General features: G+C 44.2%; 1 protein-coding gene across 1 annotated transcript in view; it reads left to right on the top strand.

The window, feature by feature from the left end:
- Positions 1-13,151: 13,151 nt before the first annotated feature.
- ANXA2 (annexin A2) overlaps positions 13,152-17,926 on the top strand; it is a 42,175-nt gene continuing 37,400 nt past the window's right edge. Inside the window, exon 1 of the mRNA XM_028506998.2 lies at positions 13,152-13,282. The gene's annotated coding sequence lies outside the window, so the exon portion shown is untranslated. The remainder of the gene's footprint in view (positions 13,283-17,926) is intronic.

The following is a 17,926-nucleotide window of genomic DNA, read 5'->3' as shown; positions in this document are numbered from 1 at the left end:
ATTTCCTGATTTGATGTGGTCATGTCAGAGCTGCACTGTACTTAGGAAATAAACACTGAGGTCTACATTAATAATGGGGTATTGTGTCTGCAAGTGACTCTGAAATTGGAGGCCTTAGGCAGCGAAATGTTAACAGGAAGTCTTGAAAGGATGATACAGGAGCTGTGTATACTATTTCTGTAACTTTCATATAAATTTGAGATGATCTCAGAATAAACACTGTAGGAGGGGTATAATTCACAGTATCAGGTACTACAGGGGAGTTACGAAGGACAAAGGCTGGAGGGAAAAAAAGGCTTGGATTCAAAAGTCAGACATAAAGACAGAAGCGTTGAAATGAAATGAGGAAATCAGATTCCTGTTTTTAGGGTCCAGGGCATAAAAGTTTCCTCACGACTCAAATCTCTAAAAGCCGTTTCTCCTTTGAATTCCTGCAATACTTACTAAAATAGCACAAATTCTGAATCTCAGATGTTATCCTACCTTATTCTCCTTTGAGGATTGTATGTATATCCCTAAACAGATCGTACACTTCTCAAGGGCAATGGTTGTGTCTGTATACAGCTGTGTATATAACCCAAATCCAATTCCAGGGGTAGGCGGCCTCCAGATGCTCCATCACCATGTATTACATTGTGCTGATTCCTCAGAGCCCTCCATACACCAGCATGTGTCTGGGTCGTCCCCTCCTCAATCTGAGGCCTCACCGCTCACAAGGGCAGGTCTGTGGGCAGCTGGGAACCCTGCACAAAAAAGTGAATTTTTAAAACGTATCGTTTATTAAAGGCAACACCAGTCACCCCGAAAAAAAGAATAAAGCTCTATATTTTGGATACATTTTACAACACTGCCTAACTCATTTAATGTTATGCTCATGTAAGAATAACAAAAAATACAAATTTAGTTTAGGTTTAACAATTCAGAAGTTAGTATCTCTCAAAATCTCTTAAAAACATTCTACCTGGCAACCAAAACTTTGTCTGAAGAAGCCTGCGACTCTTCCTGGAGCAGAAACAAAACAAAACAAAACCCCCTACCAAAGGGAAACCCATGCCCAAGTTGCCTGTGCTCCAAAAAGAAGCCCGTGTTACACAGCTCTGCAGGGGGTGCCTTCCGAAGCGGGCAGACCCAGGCTATCCGAAGTTTAGCAAGCTGGACTTGCGACAGACCTCTCTCCAACCTAGGCCCCTGAGCTAACTGTAAAGTTTTTTGCTTTAGCCTCTTAGATTGAGACTCCAAATAAATGAGGAGGACATTGTGTCCAGGAACAGTCTTACTGTCGAACCCTCCCTGAAACATTTAAATTTGCTCCTAAAGTTTTCAGCTGAAAATGAGATATGAGTTCAGAAAAAAAAAATCAAGTAATTATCATCTCTAACTGAATGAGAAAGTTCACATTTCTGCACAACTAAGAAATGGGATGTATTTTACAGAGTTTGTGTTTTATTTTTAACTAGTTCACTATGGATCCCAACAATATGCAAAGAGCAGTTTTACTAATGTGAAAAACAAATAATGGAATACATTTTGCAAGTACAGTGTCTGCCCTCTGCCCCACTGAGAGTGCTACATACTTTAGTTTCCCAAGTGCCACAGCGGGCAGCTGGAAGTAGTTTCTGTCCAATTCCAACATGCTGTCTCAAAGAATTGCACGATGAGTTCTTCCGAGTTCAGGAAGAGGGTGAAGAAAACTGAAATCACAGTGCATTAGGCTGGAAGGTCTCTCTCTGCATGTGTGCACACGTTGGGAGGCTAATAAAGTAGTAGGTCAGTCCCTAATTCAGTCTGGCTTTTTTTAATGCTACACTCTAGTGCCTGAAAACTTTTGCTCTTAAGGAGCAAGGACTCTGTAACTTAGTAAGTGCCTAAGGCCAGAATGTCATTTTGCATACCAGGGAGTGCTGAGGTTGCTGTCAGCCAGGCCTTCTGCCTCCCTGGAGCCCATGCTAGAGTTAATTCATATCCAGCAGTTGGGGACGTCTTCAGAATGTTAAAGACTGTCAGCTGCAACTTGAGAAGTATGAGAGGTTGGGTCTTACAAGGAGCCAGCTCACAGCTGGAACTTGTTGGAAGAGGCACTGGAGGTGGGGAGGTTTGGGGTGAGTACTGCGTAGGAGTCTGAACATCATTTGCTAAGGCCTTACCTTTCCCCTCTTTGAGCCAAGGTCTTTTCACCTGTACAATTCAGATATTTATGCTTTCCCAGAATATTCTCCAGGCTCTAGTGGCCCTCCAATAAATAATGGATATCAAAGTTCTTTTAAACTGCAACTCACTGTGTGAGTGTGAAGTATTGTCAGGTTAAATCAGTGAGAGATGTCATTTGAGTTAAACTTGAAAGGAGTTTCCAGACTGGAAGGAACATTTCAATGTTGCAGAGGTGCAGGCACATGCGGCATGTTGGAATAGCAGGTCATCCAGGCGGCTGAGAGCTGGCCAGGGTGCCTGTGGTGAGGGGATCCAAAGGAGCTGAACAAAGCGTGCTGGAGAGAACTCAATACAAAGTCCTGGGTGCCTTATTAGAGACTGAGGGTGTTGTCTTGAACTAGCAAGTCATCCAAAGTGTTTTCATGAGGGTGGCCACGGAGGGGGCAGCGTGGTTAGAATTCTGTGATGGAAAGCATGGCTATAATATGTAGGCTAGATCTGGGGGTGGAATGGAAACTAGGGAAGTCTAAAGGCAGGGACATCAGTGGAGGTTGTTTTTCAACCTAAACAAAAACCCGTAGTGATCAGTTTTACTTGAAAATCTGTCATCTTTGTTTCTGCATTATTAAATACACCTGCCATGCTGGGGAGAGTGTGGAGAAGACAACGAGATCTTAAGTCTACTGGCGTTGGACTTAATAGGGCACTAAGTGCTGCAGGTCCTCACCGAGCTGGGTCAGATGCCGCTCCTTCCTCTACAGCCCAAAGCTACATGGAGGAGGAAGGGTATCTCTGCAAAAATTAATCTTTGGGGGAATTAAACTCCAATTATATTATTTGGAAGTGGACCCTGAATCCATGGGGAAAAACGTTCATACCCTCCCAAGAAAGTCACTTAGAAAAGATGGTTAACTCTAAATGCTATTTTGACCTAGTTGGTCTCTCTCCTAACCTTTTAAAATGAGGACTCCAGAATACAGGAAAGAAAAAGGAAGTGAGCCAAGCCCTGAGCCCAGAGGCCCAACCGGAAACCCAAAGTGCCCTCCGTTGAGGAGCTTGAGGATCAAAGTAAGTCATGCCATGAGCTCCTCCCAAAAATGTTTTAATGTTTGTGTGATATTTATGTTAATGTTCAAATGTTTAAAATGCATACTACAGCCTCGAAAGAGAAAATGTGGCTTAACCAGTTAAAACAATAGTAACGTGGAGAACGGCGCTGCCAGCCCATGTGGGTCTCAGCTGTTCCTTCTCAGCTTGGTGTCATTGAGATGAATGCCTCATGTATTTTTTTTAACACTACAAGAGAGATAACTTCATTACTTGCATAATGTATTAACAGACTGATTTGTGAAAAGGCAAACAAGCAATGTTCACGGTCCTGCGGACGATTTCAGTTTTTGAAGGAAGAACAACACTGCCGGTGCGGGGAGGTGGTGGGCCTTTGTGAGGACGGGCGGGGAGAGGTCTCTGGGCTGAGTGTGCACCCACCAGCTCTGTGCCTCCTCTCCTCTTCAGCGTGTGGGGCCAAGTGTCAGTTTGTTCCTGCTCTCTAGAATGCCTGCAAGAAGGCCACTGACTCTGGAAAAGGAAAGGGGCTGACAGTATCAACTGGACCCGTTTTGATGGTGACCTCCAGGAGGCCGGTGTCACTAATTGGAAATCTCAAACAACTTGGTCCGGGGAGTATCAGTTTTTGAGATTCATTTTGGTGTGTTCATGCCTCAACCATAGGTACGTTATTACTGAAGATTCCATTTTAATCCACTCTATTTCTGGATATTCTCACCCTAACAAAGAATTGTTTAAATAGTATTACATGATTTTGAATATTTAGTATCTCAGGAACTCTGAGAGTTTTACTGGACTGATAGCTATCCACTTCAGACTTCACATCAGAGTGATTGGATTTCCTGAGTCCATCAAACAGTGTAGTCAAATGAGGGCCTGAACAGGGCTTTATGCATTCCTAACCCCAGTTACAAACATACTTTCCTCCTTCTATCCTTTGGCCTCTTAGTCATGATCCTTGGCGCAGAATGACCTTTAAATGTTCCTCAAAACTCTCAAGTGACCAGGATTTGCCTTCGGCTCTTAGGGAAATACTTAAGTAGAGGAGTTCCAAAAATATCTTCACAATTTTCATAATGGTGGCATTAAAGAAATATATATCTCCTCTAGTGGCTAATCCTCTTTGCCTGTTTTTTATACTAGAATGGTCCGTTTAAAAATTAACAGCCACACCTCTCTCCAATGACACTCCCTCTGGATATTGAACACGTTGGTTTATGTTACATTTCCTCTTTCGTGGTTATGCAATGACTTCAAGTGGCTGTGAGTAACTGTGACTGCACTGGCCAGAATGGAGTATCTTGGTTAACCTCTCCTAACAGATTTGTCATTCTCTTACTGGGTTCCACTAGCCCTTGGATTTGATTTCTGATGCATTCGTCAAATTATAATTACTTACTTACTTCCACTAGGCCTTAAGGTTGAGTTACCATGTTTGTTTTTTTTTTTCTGGTATGCATCTGCTAGACAGTCTTGCCCTAGGGCCTGACCTATGCTGGGTGCTCGGTGTTTGCTGAATTGAATGAATTTGTCTTGAGAGTTCCTTGACTTTTCTAGTCAGATACGGGCGACTTCTTGAGGGATACGGGTGACCAAAATCAACAAGGCTTCCATCTGTATTAGAACAAGCATTTTACCAATTTCATAGAAAAATATGTGTAAAACACTTGTGAAATGGAAAAGTTCATGTAGTTAATAATGGAAGAGGAAAGATAGGAGGCACTGGAAACAGGGAGACCTTTTAGAACATATGTCTGAGTTAGGAGTATTGTAAGTTATAATTTTTCCTTTATTTTTTTTAAAACAATCTTAAACAGTTTTTCTTAGATTCCTTCCTTGGAGCTCCAACATAATCTGCATACTAGAGCTGTGTTTGTGTTTACCCCACCCTAGTTGCGATAGCTGATGAATCATAGAAACCAGAGATGGGAAAGACCAGTGAAATCATCTGGTTTGTCTCCAAATTAGGGAGTGGCTGGATCATTGGAATTTGGGGAAGACTAACCTCTCATTTGAAAAGAAAAGAAAAGAAAAAAAAAAACAACCCCCCCCCCCCAGACTGCAACCAGAGCCTATTAGAGCAGCTCACCCATCTTTTTGTCTTTTGCTTCTAGCATAACCTTGAGATCCACCCTACTGAAGTAATGAGGAATTCTTACTGAGGATCCCAGGAAAACCAGACACCAAAGTGCTGAAGGAGTGGAACTCAAATTCTACTGCCCGAGTAATGAAGCTGGATCATGAATCTTTCAATGGTTGTCTTAGTTGAGTCTTATAGAATACGAGACTGTTTTTAGGAAGGAAGGCCTTACAAATTCAAGAGCTAGCAAGGACCTCCCAGATGGTCTGGGCTAAACTGCCCAGTGCCCACATGCAGACTGCAGGTGTGCCTGGGGCAGCAGTGCCTGTCGGTCCGTTTCTCTCTGTCCCAGTAACACAGCACCCCCTCCACTATTGTCTTCTTCTGCTCCTTCGTGTTCTGCTCTATTGCATTGTTCTTTGAAGAAATGGCAACGATGATTTAGCATCCATGTTCACTTCATATCAACCAAGCTTCACCCTCAGGTGTCACTTGTCCTTGAGCCACAGAGACAAGGGCACTTCAGCCCCACCTGCAGCCTTACCTCCATTTTCCTTGCTTCCCTCCTACTTGCTTCTGTGTTGTTCCAGCTGCAGAAACTTGGCTTCATCTCCTGTTCAAACTCTGCTCTTGTTCTTTGGAATTTTAAAAAATTATAGTGTCCTTGGTACTTAGCTTAGCTCTACCCCAGCTTCTGATGCCCTTTCGTAGCATCCCTGCACCAACTCTAGCCTCTCAGGTTATAACCCTTCCTGTAAACCTCATGCAACAAGTTATCTTATTTATTACACTAATTTGCTTGTCAAACCTTTTCTTTCAAACAGTGAATGAACCATGTAAGATTTACCTGCACCTAGGTTGCATTATCACAAAGTATTTATTATCAGAGAAATCAAAACCAAATGAAACTTAAGTGTTTTCCTTGTCAGGAGAGAGTGCTATGATATACAACTTTTCCTCTATAGTTTTTATTTGTTTTGTTTTGTTTCGTTTTTAATAGTTACTCAAGGATATGTTCACTGATTCTAGAGAGTGGGAGGGGGGTGGAGTACAGAGAGAGAAACACTGATATGAATGAGAAACATTGATTACTTACTCCTGCTCCCCGACCATGCACCTTGACTATGGATCGAACCTGCAACCCAGGTTTGTGCCCTGACCAAGGGTTAAACCCACAACTCTACAGTGTATGGATGACATTCCAACCAACTGAGCCACCTCACCAGTGCTCCTCTATAGTTTTTTCCTTGTGTATTATGAATATATATGAAAAATACCATTAAAAAAAAGTTTTCCCCACAGCCTGGCATGGGCTGTTATCATCTTAATTTGTGAGAAGGAAGCCTTCTTTATATTAGCTATATCTCTTTTTTTATTTATTTACAATTATAGGTATATACTCATTATTAACAAAACTCAAATAATATAAAAAAGTGTATGTAATAAAAAGTAAACATTCTCCTTTATATAAATATACCAATTTTCCTCTTTCCCCAAAGTAATCAACATCAGTTTGGTGTATCTCCTTCCATATATTTGCATATATGTATATATCCATGTACACACCAATATATGTGTAAATGTACATAATCATTAATAGAAATAGTCAAATTAGTCATATTAGTCTAATTGTTTGTTTTTTTTTACTCAGTCAACAGAAGATCTTCCAAGTTTTAAAATATACAAAACTCCCAAATGCATCTAATGGACATTTAGTATTGATGAAAAGCTTCAAAGTGTAGCTACTTTTGTGTGGGTGTTTTCATACTCACTACACATTTTATGTAAAATACTGTCCTCTCTTGAGTGAATGCTGATAACTAAGAGATGTATGTGTCATTCCAGAATTAGGATTTTCCCACTGATAGCAGACATTGAGCACCTAAGTAGTTGTTCCTATATTTTTGTTTAACATCGTGTGGAAAATACTGCTTAAAGACACAAGAGAGGTTGGTAGAGATGGAAATATTCATCTTCTGACTTGACAAACAGTAAAAACGCAGTCAGATGTGTGGGGGTAAGAACTAAGATGCTGATAGTTCAGAAAGCATCCCAATATCCCAGCCAGTGAAGGAAAGAATGATCACAGATGGGTTGGCATTTTTAGCCAAATTCATTTTCATAATCTTTTTTTATGCCGGCGCTGTCACTCACTATGCCCACAAGGCACAGCCAAGCTCACCTGCTCGTTCCTCCCTTTAACACGGCGTTTTTGAAATCTGTCCGTGTCAGAACATGTTGCTCTATCCCATTCTTCTCAGTGGCTTCAGTCCGCCACATAGACTTTTCCATAGTTAATTTTTACTTAGCCTCGCTGATGAACACTTCCGGCTGTGATCACATGTGACACTCTTTTCAGGATAGCTTTCCAGAAGCAAACTCATGGAATCAAAGGGCATGGACGTTTTAAACACTGGTAGACCCTACTGCACTGCCTTCCCACTGACAGCATGTGAGAATTCCCCACTCACTCACGTCCCACTGCACTGGGTATTACCAACCTTTTACTTTTTGTCGGGTGAGTGTAAGTAGGAAGGAGGCAACATAATGCATTTACGGAGAGAAGTCCAATAGTGACAGGCACTGGCTGAGTCCCTGTCAGCACAATAGGAAGCAAGTAAATGTCTAGTGGCAGAGACCAGTACATAAAATACAGGGTCTGGCACAAATAACACCCCCTTTTTATTACAAAATCTCTCATTACAAAATCATAAGCATGTAATTCTGTAACAATATCCCACTTGGGCACACCAGATAACATTTTAGGTGAAATGTTCAAATTAAAACTATAAATTATTGTGCCCATAGTATTACCCCACCAGCCACCCTTCAGCAGGTGTTACTTCTGCTGGACCCTGTTTAAAAATGCAAGGTGACCACTGAAAGAGGGGAGGTATGTAAAAAATGCAAAGAGAAACAGATTAGAGCCAAATCTGCCTGAAGGACTTGGTGAAGGCTTTCTTCGTGAGAAAATAATATCAACATTTGCTCTCAGGCTTGAAGGATAAGGCAAAGTTCAGCATTGCAAAAAAACGGGAAAGGCACTGGAGGCTGGTAAACAGCATGGACAAAGGCACTAAGTGTGAATGGAAATGCACTTGGCCATGGTGCATGGTGAGCGGGACAGGGCCATATGTGGGAAATAAGATTATCAGGTAGGTCAGACCCCACAGAGAGAGTTCCAGGGAAGGGTCATATAATCAGACCTATTTCTTAGAAAGGTCATTCTGGATGCCTTGTAGAGCGTGTATTGAGACCAAAAGTGTCTGTTAGAGCTGGGAAAAGGAAGTTGGAGTTACTGCACTTTTTCCCCTGAAAATAGAAATTGTGGTTTGTCCACACCAAGAGTACTCTGTGTTATTAGGGTCATGATATCTTAATTCAACAAGTTTATTTAAATCTTACTACGAGTTCAGCAGACTAGATGCTGAAAAGACCCAACAAGCTAATGAAATAACCACTGTTTCTTCAACACCCACTGGGCGCTTTTTATGTGTTGTCTGCTCTTTACAATGGCCCTGCAATACCACAAATGAGAAAACTGAGGTTTTCGAAGTTTCACCTGGCCAGGAAGAAGCAGAAACAGAATGAGAGCCCCGGAATGGTTCAGTCCAAAGCCCCACGTGTGCTCACTCACTCAACGTCTCTGATTTTCCCCTCCCTCCCCCTCCCTCCTCTTTTTTCTCTTTCCTTCCTCTTTTGTTATCTTTAGTCAAGTTATATGAGTGAATAGTTTTAAAAGCCACATATTTACATGAGAACTCCATATAATTGTATATACAATTAGAGTTAAGCTTGTTAGTAACAGAGCCTGGATGTAAGTGACTTAAATAAAGTAGAGATGTGTGTTTTTTAAATTGATTTTAGAGAGAGAGAGGAAGGGAGAGAGAGAGAAAAAAAAAAACAACTACATCGATTTTGTTGTTCCACTTATTCACGTATTCATTGGTTGCTTCTTCTATGTGCCCTGACTGGGGATCAAACCCACAACCTTGGCACATGGGGACGACGCTCTAAATGACTGAACTACCTGGCCTGGGCCAGTAGAAATGTGTTTTTCTTTCATATAAAGGAAATTTACAGGAAAGCAGTCCACGATTGAACTGGTTTCCCAGTCATCAGGGAAACAGGCAATGGTTTCCTCCTAACTTTTTTTTCAGTATTTTTGTTTTCATACTCAAGTTTTTGTTTTCCATCCTTTGTGCCTAGTTTCCATCTTCCAATTTCCCTCCAGGTCCACAGTAACTGAAAGAGCTCCAGCCATCATATCAAGTATTAGGCAAAGCAAGTAGAAAAAAGGGGGGGTTCAAGGGGGGAAAAACCATGTCAACTGTTTTCACTTAAAGTGGTTTTATTGAAACTGTACCTCATAACTTTCATTGGCTTCCTCTCTTGCCCAGAATTTAGTTAAATGGGCACATCTAATTCCAAAAGAAGCTGAAAACTATAATCCTTTAGCTGAGTACATTGCTGCCCACTTAAAAAAACAAACAGACTGGGTTTGTTGCTAAGAACCAAAGCAGAATATATATTGAGTGAGAAATGCGTACTTTCTATCATAGTTTCCTAACACATCCATGCACAACACACAGGCACACACGCCCAGTAGCAGTTACTTACCTTGATCCACGATACCCACATTTCTGCTCTCTAGAACCAAACACTTTCAACTCTTGTGGCTAATTCTTATGGTGAGTCACCTATATACAGGATCTGGCAAATAACGCCCCCTTTTTATTATAAAATCATAAGCATGTAGTTTTGTAACATAACAATATCATACTCAAGCACCCCATATGACATTTTAGGTGAAATGTTCAAATTAAAATGATACATTATTACACCCATATTATGTTCTACCAATCACACTCAAGCAGGCATTACTTCTGCTGGACTCTGTGTTTCTAAATAGCATGCCAGTATTTTCTAATTTTTCAGTTTTAAATAGTACCTATTGTCTACTGTGAAAAATAAGTCTTTTACTCTTTATGTATATACACACAATGTTTACAGAATTATGATTGTAGAAATACAACCTGAGCCTTTAATTTACTGTTTGTATTTCCTTCTCATGATAATTGTTTCAGTTATACATTGCTGCATAACTAACCACCTCAAAATTTAGTTTCTTATAACAACAGTAAGAATTTGTTTTGTCCACTAGGGTGCAATTTGGACAGAGCTCAGTAGGGAGGTTTTTGCTCTATGCGATTTCACCTGGGGTGGCTCAACAGGAGGTTGGATGGTCCACTTTCAAGGTGGCTCATGTAGTCCTGAAGCACTTGTCCTGGCTGTCAGCTGAGGACCCTGGTTCCCCTCCACAGGCTGCTTGGGCTTCCTTGTGGCATGGTGGCTGCATTTCCAGGCACATGTCCCAAGTACACAACACAGAAATGCATTCATGATCTAGCCCCAGAAGTCACAGCATCACTTCGGCTGTACTCTGTGGATCAAATAACTCAGAATGGGTCATGAAGTTCAAGGGGAGTGGGCATACACTCTCCCTTTTGGTGGGGAAGTGACGAAGTTCTAGAAGAACATATGGGGTGGGAAATATTATTATGGTCATCTTTGGAGACTATAATATTACATGGTGTCTTAGTCTATTTGGGCAACTACATTAAACTACCATAGATTGCATGGCTTATGAAGAATAGAAATTTATTTCTCACACTTCTGCCCCGCCTGGCATCACAGGGAACAGAGCCAAGCTATCCCCACTGAGTCCTGTTCAAACTGTAAAATTAAGAGCAAATAAATGCTTATGTTTTAACCACTGAGTTTGTGGTGGCATCTGTTACATTGACACAAGTAACTTGGGTGTAATATGTAGTCTCTGGACTGGGCAGGAGACTTTATTTGTGCCCCAATTTCTTCTTTCATATGTAAAAATCTAGAATTGGGCAAATGAGTCTCTTAAAGCCTCTTTCTGCTCTGACATTCTATTACTGGGTGAATAATGCTATCATTCTATACTTTTTAGTGAGTGCCTGTCATTTCTAGCTAGGCACTGTTAGGTGTGGAGGTACGGGGAAGTGTGAACAGGCAAGTCAGAGGCCTGAGAGGACAGAGTGCAGGCCTCACGGCAGACGTAATATGAGATCTGTTCTAGCAGAAACATTCTCCCCAGCCCCAGGGGGAGAAGAAAAAGAAAACAGTGGATCTTGGCACTAAGATCTGTAAGTTTTTTCATACTTATTGGCCTCACATTCCTCAGATATTTGTAAACCATGACTTCTAATTACTTCATTTTTATAATAACATCAGTGTAAGTTCTGAAGCATGAAGCAAAATCTGGCTATTGCATAGATCTGTTTGTTTGGATCTACTGGATGCCAAAGATAAGCAAAAACTTTCGTGTGTGTACTCGGTGGCTTTCATGTATTCCACATGGTTGGATTTAAATCTTCTGTGGGGGGCCTATCGCAGCACCATTAGGAGTCAGAAGCTGTGGAATCTGCCTACAGGAGTAGAAAAAGATGGCAGAATCCTGTCCAACCATTTACCACCTGTCCCAAAATGTTCAGGATAGTAGGCAGATAAACACCGTGTAGGCTTTAGGCCTAAATTGAAGAGCTATCAATGTAAATCAGAAATTGTATCAAAACAATTGCTTTATTTTGTTTGTCTCTCTGAGAGGCCCTATCATGTATCATTCCAAGTGGACAGACAGGGTCACAGTGATCTCTGGGCTGAGTGTCCTGAGACCCCGTTTGAAGCCTGGACTTGGCAGCTAACTGGCATGCCAACGGAGGTCTGTTGGCCTCACTATCATTTTCGATTCCCGGAAGTGAAATGATGCTCAACTGGCAAGTAGAAATGAACGTTAAGATAGATAGGAGATTTAAATACGGAAGCATTAAGACTAGGAGAAAGGGCTGCACGAAGTGAGTGTCAGAAGGGGGTATGCAAAGGCGCTGCAGCGAGAGGTCTTTGGGACTCTTAGCAAAACACTCCTGTTTGAGGTTTGAGTCCAGTACTTGCGCAGTCACACATAAAAACATGTTTGCTTACACGTTGCCCCTGTGGAAGCAAAGCAGGGAAGAAAAGTGAGAGAAACTGAGCAAAACCAAGCGAGGGAACTGGCTAAGCAGCTGCGAAAAAATGACCGTTGTGAAAAAAGACAGGAAACTTCTTTGTTGGAACTGGAGGTTGAAAGCCACCCGCCCCACCCAGCCTGGGAAGGCCTGCCACGAGGATGCACAGAGCTGCCCAACGCTGAGTGCTGCGTCCGCCCGGAGGCTCGGAGAGAAGCACAGCCGAGCTCTCCCAGGGAAAGGGTGCCTCCCGGCGCAGGAAGGGGCTGGGGTCTGGCTCCTGGCTTCTGCTCCTGCTCCCCCGTCCTGGCGCTGGCCTCCCTGCTGGCTCAGAGTCTTGGCGGGGCAAGAGCCGAAGGATCGCCCTCCCTGCATTCCTCCTGGGAATTGCTGGCCCGAGATTAAGCTAACAAGTTTGCGGACGGTAATGGAGAGCTGGATTCCAAAGGCCGCAGCCCAGGGGAATCAAGACTTATGTTTTTTGGACCAGTTTTTCATTCCATTGCATCGACGCCAAAAAGAAAAAAGTGACTTAATGAAGCTCTGAGTCTACCAAAGTCTTGTTAATTTATTAATCTAAACCAGGGCTGAGCACGCCATGTGGCGCTCAAGAAGTAAAATGAGGAAGGGAGGAAGAAACCAGGCCGACGGCCCTCGAAAGAGCCTTGGGGACGCCTTCATGGAGGGCAGGGCCGCGGGCGCAGGGGCCGCTTGGGCACGGTGAGGCCAGGGGAACGGTCTAGGGCGGGGCTGGCCCTCCTGGCAGGCTGGTCGGGGAGGGTGAGTCACCCTGACTCCGGGTGGGAGAGGACCGGGAACCAGGAGGCGGGGCAGGGCGGGGCGGGTCTCGCCTGCACCGGGAGGATGTGGCTGCTATAAAAGCCCCACCCAGGCCCGCCGCCTGCGCTCTGTTCCTGGGGACACTCACAGCTCTCTGCGCCCAGCCCAGGTAAGCGGCGCGCCCTTCCCTCCCGCTATGTCCCGGGGGCTGCTGTGCTAGCGGGGCGCGGAGACACGGGGAAGAAGACGGCCTTGCAAAGAGAGGCTCGAGCGACGGGGACTCTGTAGGCCATCCGACGGAGGGACTGGGGGGCGGTCCGCACGGGGTCTGTGGAGAGGGGGCGCAGTGGCAAGATGGTCCCGCTGCAGTGAGAGTGGCCAGTTCTGCCCCGCGTTGGGGTGCAGGGTAGAGGGACAGGGTTGTGCAGCCCCCCCAAAGTGCTCCCAGGAAGCCCGGAGAGGTGGCACAGGGGAGAGGTGGAAAGGGAAGCCCCACATTCCAGACGCACAAGGCGCGGGCAAGGTGTGGGGGGAGCAGGGCGTGGCCTCCCTGGGAGCCGCGGGTCCCAAGAAGAGCAGTAACGCGGGACATTTACCTCCACGTTTAACAGAAGCTTTACGGCTGTTTAGAAAGTAACCCCCATCTTTTACAAGTTACTTTACTTGAAACAAATGCGTTTTTGTGGAACTTGAACCGACCAGCTGGAGAGAAGCGGTGGGGGGAAGAGGAGGAGGGGTAGGAATTTTTAGTAGCAGCCCTGGTCCCCGAAGCGAAATGAAAACAAACAAACAAACAAACAAACAAACAAAACCTTCAGCTCCTTCTCCTTTGTCTACGTTATCTTGCGAGAGAGCAACTTCTGATTTCCTTGTGTTTGGAGAGTTTCCCACTTGGTTGACCCCTTTTGAATCAGGAAGGAAGTGTCCCCCCGGGTTCTGTGGGGAGGGTTGTCTTGATGATGCCACAGTGAGTCAGGGACTGAGGGTACAGAAAAGGGTGTGGCCCCTGGGCCTCTCCCTGCAGTTCTGTGGAGTGGGTCCCAGCGCCTGCTGTGGGAGGGCTGGATTCCATAAACTGACTGTTGGGGGTGAACATCAGTTTCCTTAGCTATGAAAGTGGTTTAAGGATGCCCATTTTTTAACCTCCATTCCCATACGGTTATTATCAAAAATTTCAAAAAACATGTTCACTCAGAAATAAAATATGTAAAGCATACTGAAAACATTGTGCCAGGCAATTGTGGAATGTCATTTGTATGTTAAGATTTGCCATTTTAAAGCTATGGGCCTTCTGAATTTCTGTGTAAAAGGGCAGTAGCCTTATGGGTGCGCATTTGGTCTTTTCCAAGAACTGTAAGTTCTGGAGTCCAGGAACCTGGGGCCCTGAGTTCAGACAGATTCTGTTCAAAAGTGGGTGCCCCTCTGGAACTTGATGGTTTGAAAAACAATGCACTTACCCACTGAAACAATGTTATAGGAGGTGCTTAGGTTCCAGGCTAGCCCAGAAAACCTACTTAACATGCGCTGGTTTCTAAAGACTAATTTGGGTGGTGGGGTGATGGGGGGAGGAAAGGTGGAAGGGTAAGGGAAGGTATGTGGGTAGGAAGAATAAACCACCGAAATATATTTTTTGGAACTTTTATTTGTTTTAAAGTTGACCCAGATTAAATTACTTTAATTGGAAAATTATGTTTTTGCCCCTTCCTCCACTTTTCTCTGCCTTTCTCGTGCCTCCTTAGAGACCTTCTGTCTTGACAATTTACAAAAGCCACCCAAGCTTAGCCACTTCTGCATTCCCTCCTCCTTCCTACCTCAGTGTCTTTAACACCCAGCTCAAGATTAGCAAATTGAATTTATTCATTTATGTACATTAATATTCTATATCCGGAATGATGGTGGTCCTAAAATCTTCAGCAGTCCAGAGGAGTTCTTTAAAAAACAAGAAAAACTTGTTACCTAAACAGATCTGTAATTTATAGAGTTAGAGGCTTTGGAATCAAGGAGACACATAATGTAATATTCAGGCAATGTGTGAAGGAAGATTTTAGATGAAGCCAAGTTCAGAGAGGCCAGTGGTGTTAAGATATTCCCGCTTAGTGCTTTCCTCCCTTCTCCTAATTCTGCCTATTTGCTAAAAGCTTCAAGAGTTTCTCCAAAATTGTCCCTCACATATGCAGTGGAAGAGTGTGACCATCATTGTGCATTTGTTTTCAGTTGGGGGTTTATGATTTGGAGACCCCCAGATTTTGTAGTTTCCTGCAGTGCCAGATGACCTGCTTGGGTTAAATGCCCAAGGAATACTGCTGACTCACTGACTTTGCTCAGGAGCTTGTTCTTGGACTGGCGTCTCAGTGCTTACCATTCTGCGCTTGAGCTATTAAAGTGCTGTATTGATTGACGTTAGGCCAGACATTAGGCCAGCAGTCCTGGCCATTAGTTTCCTGATTAATGTCTGATTGAAGTAGTTTTTCTGGCAAGGTAGGTATCTTTCTGTAATTGCTATTGATTTTGAGGTCTGTAGGCACTTCCTGCACCACTGGGCCTAGACTCTTGTCACCAACACAACACGTGGTCATGAGCCTTTGTTCTCATTCTGCTTGTGGGGGTGGGGAGGGGGGCCGCCCTCTGGCCTTTTTTGGTTCATGGAGGGTGGGTGTGTCACACAGGAATCCTAGGCCCTGCTGGGCTGCTCTAGACATGCATTCATTCCACAGTATTTCTTAAGCACCTGTTAAGTTCTACTCACAGTTACAGGCACTGGGGATACTGCAGTGAACAAAAGGGACAAAAAGTAGACAAAGTAAGTGAATTGTTGAGGCAGTAACTGGATTTTGAATGTTATATTTCCCCAAATCTATGTTAGTTCCCAAGCTTGGCTGGGGCTCCTTGTCCCTTTAACCCAGCTGTCCCCCAGATCTGAGCATCAGATTTAACCTTAGGGAAACTGTTACTTAAAGTTAATGTGACTTAACTTGTGTTCTGGATTTGATTGTGAGAATTGGATAGAAAAGGAATGCTCTTTTTTTTTTTTTGACATGAGAATCCACCCTCCTCATTTTCCCTCACACCACACCCTATTCTAGTTTTAGGCTAACTCAGAGGAAATTCCAGTCATTAAAAAAAAGTTTTTCCGCCCTTTCACAGTCTGCTGTATTTTTCCTTTTCCTATGGGCAGAGGCAGTCCCCATCTACTTTGTTGGGGAACAGGTCAGCAGGAGGGGTCAGGGAGACCCAGGCTTGTTCTGGGTGGTTCTCTGGAGATTACCTCCAAATCACCTTTTCAGGGTACACCTGAAGTTTTTAAGCTGTCTGAGCTCAATCTTGTCAGAGAGAAGTCAATAGCATTCCTAGTAGTCTAATCCTGGGCTTGGCGTTGGAAGTTCCGACTGACGGGAGTGGCTATGACCGGACCCGTGCTCTTTGTCTCCCTGCCACTCCCAGTCTGCTGCACACAGCTCACAGGAAGTCAGAGTCCCAAGGCCACTCTTCAAATCCTTCCTCCTTCCCACCTCCTTCCACAGGAGATGTAGGTGACATTTCAACCTTGCCCATTGGACAGAGCTTGGACCCAAGAGCCTTGAGAGGACAGAGGTGGGGTGCTGAGCTGGGGTGGGAATGGGCTGCATATCGTGAAGAAAAAGAACGTGCCCTCCAGTGAGCTGGCCAGGCTTTGCAAAGATGTGTGCAGAAGCTGGGAATTGAAGGCCCCAGCTCTGAATGTGTGTGGCCCTGGAATTTCACTGGAAATGCTTAGTCTGAGGGAGAGAAAGGAAATTGAGGAAGGGAAGTGCATTGGAAAAGAAGGAAAAAAAGACAGAATATGGAAAGACCTGGTGTATGTAAACCCTCCCAACTTGTGACTGGACGCCTAGTGTGTGCTGGGCACTGCGCTCAGTCAGACCCATTAGAATACTGGAGTGAGTAACACAGAAACCCCATGGGCAGGTAGAATGGAAGACTGCCTAGATACACTTGGCTCTGAAATGTCAGACACACAACAGCCACAGGGGCACGGAGCAGGGGAAAAGGTAACAGTGCTGTTTGTGTCCAGAGGCCTCCTGGGGATGTTAGCTGGTTGCGATTGAGAGTTCCCGGTGGGGGAACTCGGAGAGCCCCAGCCTGGAGGCAGCAGGATAGTGCTGAGGGTTTGGAGAACAATTGCAGCTGGAGTCTGATTTTGGGGCTGGTGTGCTTGTGTGTGTGTAAGAGATATTTATGAATCAGTAGGTAAAGTCCAGTGTGTGAGTTTAGACCTTTTTTCTGTTGGCAGCAGGGCCCCATTGGAAACACAATTTGCAGGCCATAAAATGCTGAAATTGAGTTGTAGATGTGAAGGCCTTGATTTCTCAACTCTGAAAGTGCTTCCTGCCAACTGAGGTCATTCTTCCCGCTGGTCTCTTTCCGCCCACTCCATCCCCAGATCAGGAGACTGTGTATGGAGAGGCTCTGAGAGCAGAAGGCTGCAGCCTGTCTGTAGGTAGCAAACAAAAATGGATTCACATCAGGCAATACAAGGGACAAGCCAGAGCAAGTGCTGTGTGTCCATCCTGCTCAGAATGATCATGGCCGCTGGGCAGAATTCCAGGATTTCTGGAGATGACTTGGCCCTGTGACTCAGGCATTAATTAAGACCATAAAACCAAGGAGAAAGTATGTGCTTTCAGGAAGGTTCTATTCAATAAAAATGCTTTGTGGGTTGGAGTGTGGAGTATAGGGAGAATTTCCTGCCCACCCCAACTCATGTGTTTCTTTTTCTCCCCTTTTGGTTTAAAATTGCTGTCTGGTCCCTTAGACACAGCATTTTGCACAGTAA

Source organism: Phyllostomus discolor, chromosome 1 (assembly GCF_004126475.2).
Source record: "Phyllostomus discolor isolate MPI-MPIP mPhyDis1 chromosome 1, mPhyDis1.pri.v3, whole genome shotgun sequence".
Taxonomy (NCBI): Eukaryota; Metazoa; Chordata; class Mammalia; order Chiroptera; family Phyllostomidae; genus Phyllostomus; species Phyllostomus discolor.
The sequence above is the reverse complement of the archived record's forward strand: the minus strand, read 5'-3'. Positions and strand labels throughout refer to the sequence as shown.